This window comes from Falco biarmicus, chromosome 1 (genome assembly GCF_023638135.1).
Source record: "Falco biarmicus isolate bFalBia1 chromosome 1, bFalBia1.pri, whole genome shotgun sequence".
NCBI classification, from domain to species: Eukaryota; Metazoa; Chordata; class Aves; order Falconiformes; family Falconidae; genus Falco; species Falco biarmicus.
In genome coordinates, this window is record NC_079288.1 from 13,609,572 (window position 1) to 13,615,897 (window position 6,326).

A 6,326-nucleotide genomic window follows, 5' to 3' on the forward strand; every position below is an offset into this window, starting at 1 on the left:
CAGAAATTCTTGGCTGTAACTGGGAATTATCTAAAGTCTGAATCTTGCACACTGAATAACAAGAGCTTACCTTTACAGAATATCTGTGGAATGAAGGGGTGGCTTCTCTGGGAGCATGGTGGTATCTGCACGTGGGGGCTATGATATGACTTCCTGCAGGTGAACAGAAAAGGTTCCTTTTTCTCTCCCCCCCCCCCCCCCCCCCCCCCCCGGTGCTGAACAGCAGAGGAAATGGCAACTTCGGCCACTCAGCTGTTCCTCCCACTTCTTCCCCCTTTCCTCAACTGACTTTTGGGCAGTGCGACGAAACCAGCCTTAAGGTACTGTCTTCAAGTGCAACAGGGAACGGAGCTTGAGGAGGTTGTGTCAGGGGAATGGAGACAACCTGATTTGATCACTTTTGGTCTGATGTCCCAGCTAGGCAAAGTGACCATCTTGTCTGCACTAGCCAGATTGCGTTCACAGCTTCATCCTTGGAGGAGCTGATCAGAACAGAGAGCACACAACAAATTGTTCCAATTGCAGTGCATAGATAAATCCCGGGGCCAGACACATGCACTTGTTGAACAATAGCAGTAGGAATCTAGCTTCTTCATGGATGAATATGCTTAATTAGAATGTGTATTCTCAGAGCATATCCAGAGATGGAAGATGTGTACAGCTACACAAATGTACTCAAAGACAGTAGGAAAAAATTAACCCTGTAAAGCTAGTAAAAACCAGGAGTAAGGTTTCAATCACAGAAGGTCTTTAAGGCCAAGCTAGATAAGCAGCTACAAGGAATGGAGAGTTGGCCTTGCTTTGGGCAAAGAGATGGATCCTCTCTATTTTCTGTGTCAGCCTGTGAGATTAAAGGCATGGTAAGCAGAAAGGGAGTGAGCTGGTATAAAAATATCTAGGCGATATTAATGAGGAACTACTCAGGCCGTCTTATCACAGACTATTTCAGTTTGCTTGAATTACTCGGCCAACCAGCCGTTGATTCAGTTAACCCAGTCTGCAATGTTTCATCTATCAAGCTTAGATACAAGAAATATGCTAGGCACGTGCAGAGCAAACAAGCATATTTTTGCAAGTAATTAGCATGAGCCGCATGGAGGTCAAGCGGTTGTATCAGAGCACAATACAAATCACCAACATTTCTTCCTACTGAAGACTGAAAATGGAGAATTGCAAATCCCATATCTCCAGCTTACCTTTTGCTTCCCATTCTTTGTACCAGAGGACGAAGATAATGTGAGGTACTTTTGAGAATAGCATCTCTGCTACTGTCATTGCTTAGTGGGAATGAACATGTTTAAATAATGAAAGGTCACATTATTTCAGGACATGTTAGGTCATTTTTCTTGCTCTTATGCAGGGAAAGCAGGCCACGCGCCTAATTTGACCAGGTCCAAAGAGGTAAACTGAGGCCTCACTAGATTACAGAGGGCAGTTGGTTAAAGGGCTGCAGTTATTCCTCCTGCTGTCTGTAAGAAGATCTGTTGCTGGCAGCTTCTGGGTAACATCTCCTTGAAGAAGCACTGCTGCAGGGCATCACACCAAGGACCATCCAGACTAATGTAATTTTTCCATGTCCAAAGTGGATGCCTAGTAAAGTGCAAGAGCCGTGTGATTACATATGGTATGTCTCCCCGTACCTTCCAGCCACCAGCCATTTGAGGGGTGCAGACTTCAAGAGCTAGATGTCAGTTCTGTGGCTCCACTAATGAGTTTTCTCTGGAATGGCCATTTCAGATTTCTTTTCCATGAACTTGCCCAGTCCCCCTGTGAACCTGTAACAGCTGTTCCCTCCTGTGGGGAGGACTTAGGCAGGTCAGCCCATGCTGTGAGAGGGACCAGCTTCCTTTTGTTTGTTCTGTGTCTGGCTCCTGTTAGTTTTCTTTGATGGCCCCAAGTTCTTGTCCAGGAAGAGACCATGAATGGTCCTTTCTACCCACCCTGCCTGCGCAGGCAGAACTTATGGATCTACTTAACCTTCCCTTCTCTTCAGGTTCCCAAGTCTGATCTCTTCAGAATAGATCAAAGAGTGAGGGTAGCATTGTTTTAAACCACTAGTTTCCTACAGAATGTCATCTATCCACTTGCAGATGGATTTTATGGTCTCTAAAGCCTCCCATGGATTAGCCCACGGCTGACTGTATAAACATTCTCTCTATCCCACATCCTGCTTTCACAGCATGCCTCGTACTCCTCTGTCATTTCACTCAGTCCAAACATCCTGCACAAAAGCCTCCAGCTCTCCTTGACAGCCTTCCTCGCTCCCTTTCCCCCCAGCCTCTGCCAGGTTGCAAATAAAACTCAATCAGCCCAACACAGCCCCCAAATTCTTGGAGACCTGCCCATGAGGGAGAGACTCATGTTCCTTTTTTTCTCATTTAACTACCAACACATGTACTGCTGCTTTGCTGTTGACCTAATGCTTCTGCTGTTGCATAAAGGTCGGTCTGTCTTCAGCCATCTCTCCCCCTGCATATTTCAAGTGCTCTCCTTTCTTCCCTCAGCTGTCATCTTGAGCAGCCTTGCTGCTGAAGGAGGTGGGCGGGAGAACACGCACCGCAGGAGATGGCTAATCTGCCGTAGCACTTGTGCTCGAGGATGGGAGAACTCAGCCGTGGCAGCATCCTCCTCCACCTCTCTTCACTACATCAGGGAGAGAAAGGCCCACCATGGCTGCCCGGCACCTATGTGTGCACCAGCACCGGTGTGCAAGCTCTGCAGCTTGGGGAGTGCTGCTGAGGGAGTTAGACGGGGGGCTGTGAGGTGGCAGCTGCATGTATACCCCTTTATCTAGCAAACTAGGGGCTGTGCTTGCCACCACTCCTCCCGCACAGACACATGGCAGAGCCTGCAGAGGAGAGGGAGCTGCTGCAGTTCACTGGTCTCAGGGTGACCCCCTTCCCTGACAGCTGGTGGAGGCATGACTGAGGCTTATGGGGGTCGTGGGGGTTCCTTCTGCCAGACCAGCTGTGGGGCAGGCAAACTGATGCAGGGGTAACCAGGACAGTGTGGTTGGTACTCTTTCAAACCACAGCACTTGATTTACCAGAAGTTGTGTGTGAAGTGCTGCCGACTTGGAGCAGCTGGCAAAAATGTAAAAGCAACATCCCCATGCCCCCAGTCATTATTTGAACAATATAAAGCTCTCTGTAAATGTTTAAGACAACAACGTGGTTGGGAGGGGAAGGAGGAAAGACAAACAAGTTTGCTGTTTCAGCTTTGCAGAAACAGATCTTAATTTTTGGCAGGGTTTTATTTATCCAGAGGATCCAGCTGCTACATGCTTTGGGAGGCTGCAAATTCATAATCACTTCCCTAACATCTTCCTGCAAGAGGCTGCAGTTTTGGCACAGGCACCACCTTTGATGTCTGTGTTTGGCCAGCATCTCACGCCATAGGATCCCAGTTGAGGGCCAGGGCATCTATGCTAGGAGTCAGTGGCTGTGAGTGCTCCCAACAATGTTTTTCTTTCCCAGATCAAAGGTTCACAGTGATCAAAACTCAGCAGGAGCCAGGGAGCTCAAAGGAGCAAGGTGCTGCAAGCTGGCTGACTGCTGGGGTACCGTGCCTGCAGGTGAGCAAGGTGGGAATCAGGAGCCCCTTTTTCCCCTGAGCACCCCTCTCAGGAGATGGGGGCTCCCACTTCCCAGCCCACTGCCCCTCCTTCCTCATCTGCCTTGGTTGCACCACCTGCACCTGGTGCATTTACCGCTGCAGAAACTCTGTGTAATTCCTGTTTGAATACACAGCTGACAACATGACTTTAATTCAGCTTTTTGCTGTTAAAGAGCTGGAGCTGTATCCTGGGTTGGCTCCAGGCTGAGAGGGACTTGATCTGAAAAGCCCTGGGTATTGCAGGCTGCTGGTAATCGGTGGCTGCTCTGCGGCCTCCATGAAGATCTGATGCTCTGGGTCCCAGATTCCAAGCCCTGGAGCAGGACCATCATCTGTGTGGGATCTCAGGGAAAGGGGGGCTTTCTTCTCAGCATGGGGGAGACTTTGGCATGGGAAATTGAGGATGCGCCCATGAGGAGAACATATGAGAGCAAGGTCCTTAGGGAGCAGAGAAGGGCTGTGCTCCCCACCAACCTGCCTGAGGTCTCAGCTGGTCACTGGCCCCCAGCTGGGACTAGTTTCTGCCCAGTCCCACCTGCTCGGCTTCTGCCCAACCAGGGAAAGGGCTTGTGCTCCTACCCAGTATTGTGTTTGCCCCGGACTCCTTCTGGCCCTGTCCTGCTTGGCCCCACGCTGAGTTGTGGGGTATATATCACCTCAGCTCCCATAGCGGGGTAGCTGCTTTCTGCTGTGAGTTGCCTTGACTGGTGTGTGCAACATGTATTGCTACAGAAATGCGCTCTGATCTGCTGTATTTGTTCTGCAGTCTCTAGAATTACAGTCTTGCCTCAGCTGTTCGGTTGGACAATGGCACTGAGCTGCGATCTGAAGATGCTGTTTCCAGAGAAGCTCAAATACCTGTTGGGTGCCTTAAGAAGCTGACCTTGCTGCTGCAGACGTGTGTGGCTGTACCTCTGTGCAGACATGGGAGGGAAGACGCATGCATGTATGCAGAGGTTCCTCATACAGCTAGCCCAGCCTGGCTACTGCTGCTGCTGTTGCTGGAGTGACCTGATCCAAAGCAGAGAGACTGAGCTCAGCTGGACCGGTTCTTGAGCAGAGCTGCTTGTGTTGCCTGGGGCTTCATGCAGTTTGGTGGGGGAAACCCCTGATGCTACTTTCAACCAGAGTTTGAAGAGTGATGTGAGGGACTGGCCTGCTTATGTGCTGTCTTGTCTCTCCGAAGTCCTGTTCCAGTCAAATCAGTAACTGCCCACAGACAGCACCAGGAAAAGCTGTTGCTGGGGTCTCCTTTGCTTTTCTAACTTCATCCAGCTCCTATGCAGAACCTACACTGAGATAAAAGAGACTGACACAGTGTGAAACCTTCCTCCTCTTCAGCAGATGGTGTTTGTGACAGTGGACTTTGCTTGTGTTGTTATAACAGAACAGCCTGGTCTAGGCAAGAAACTGAAGGAGAAGCTGCAGTCTAGTCTTGCTGAGACTGGCTTGCTGTGTAAACCTGGCCTGAAAACCTGGATCACAAATGAACTCTTGCTTTTTCAAAGATCAGGCTTTTCTGCCATCTTAACTTACAAGCTCAAGTGCTGCCATGACTTGCCTGCAGTCAGTAGCTGTAGTCACTCTGCAGCATTCATGGCAATCTCCTGGGACTCTCGGTGACTGAGGACGTGATGCATGTTGCGACATGAACTTCATGTTACCTTCATAGAAAACCTGAAAGTATCTTAACTAGGGTGAACCTGGTGTCACTGCCTTAGGCTTTAGCAGATCATGCTACATCTGTCCTAGCTGTGAACTCTACATGCTTCAGGCCTAAAAATCCTCACAATTGGAGAAACAGTTATCAACTGGTACTGCTACTGACTGAGCCTGTTCCAGCATATCCTGCTAAAATGAAGCACTGGGAAGGTGAAGTTGAACCTCTATCAGGGCCTTTGCTATTAGACTGAGACTACTGAGCACTAGCTGCAATGGGTACTTTCAAGATGAACCTCAGCCTCAAGCAGGGTGAACAAGACAAAGCACATTGACTAGATATTATCTGAAGGCTGCCTTCTGCATTGTGACTGAGGGTGGAACCTGTTACCAACAAAAAACAGGTGTCAGCTGGTGTAAGCCCCCCAGGAAACTGAGTTACTAATATTTCTGACCTTATTCTATCTATTGTATTCAAGATGTGAACAAACACAGAGCAAGTGTTTTTCCTTCAGCTGGAAGGACCAAGAAATTATGTGTTCTGAGGCTGCTTGTGTGTCTCAGCTGGTCCCAGGCCTCCAGGAAGTCTTTCCTCAATTCCCTTTGGTAATCTCTGACCATCTCCCTGTTCCCAAGAAATGCTGCTTCCCCTGAAGCGTTGCTGGAGCTGACTGCATCAGCTACCTGAGCTGCTCTGCTCCTTACTCCTCCCAGTAACTAGAGATTCTGTACATCAGTCTTTAGCCTCCATCAAAAACCCGCTGAGCCACAGCAATCTGAGACTGTTGCAGGATCTGTCCCACACCAGGTTAATACATGGGGAATGTACTAACCTTCATGGGGAAAGGTGTTACATACATCTGTCAGCTCTGCTGTTCAAGCACACAGCAATCCCACGGACATAGACACCTCACCTGAAATCTGAGGGCCAGCTCAGCCCACATCCACCCCCCCCACCCCGTGCATCCCTCCTCATTAAGGCTGAGCGTCAGCACCAGGCTTTCTCACAGCTCTTGGGGACAAACCTCACTTAGCCCTGACAAGCCTCAAAA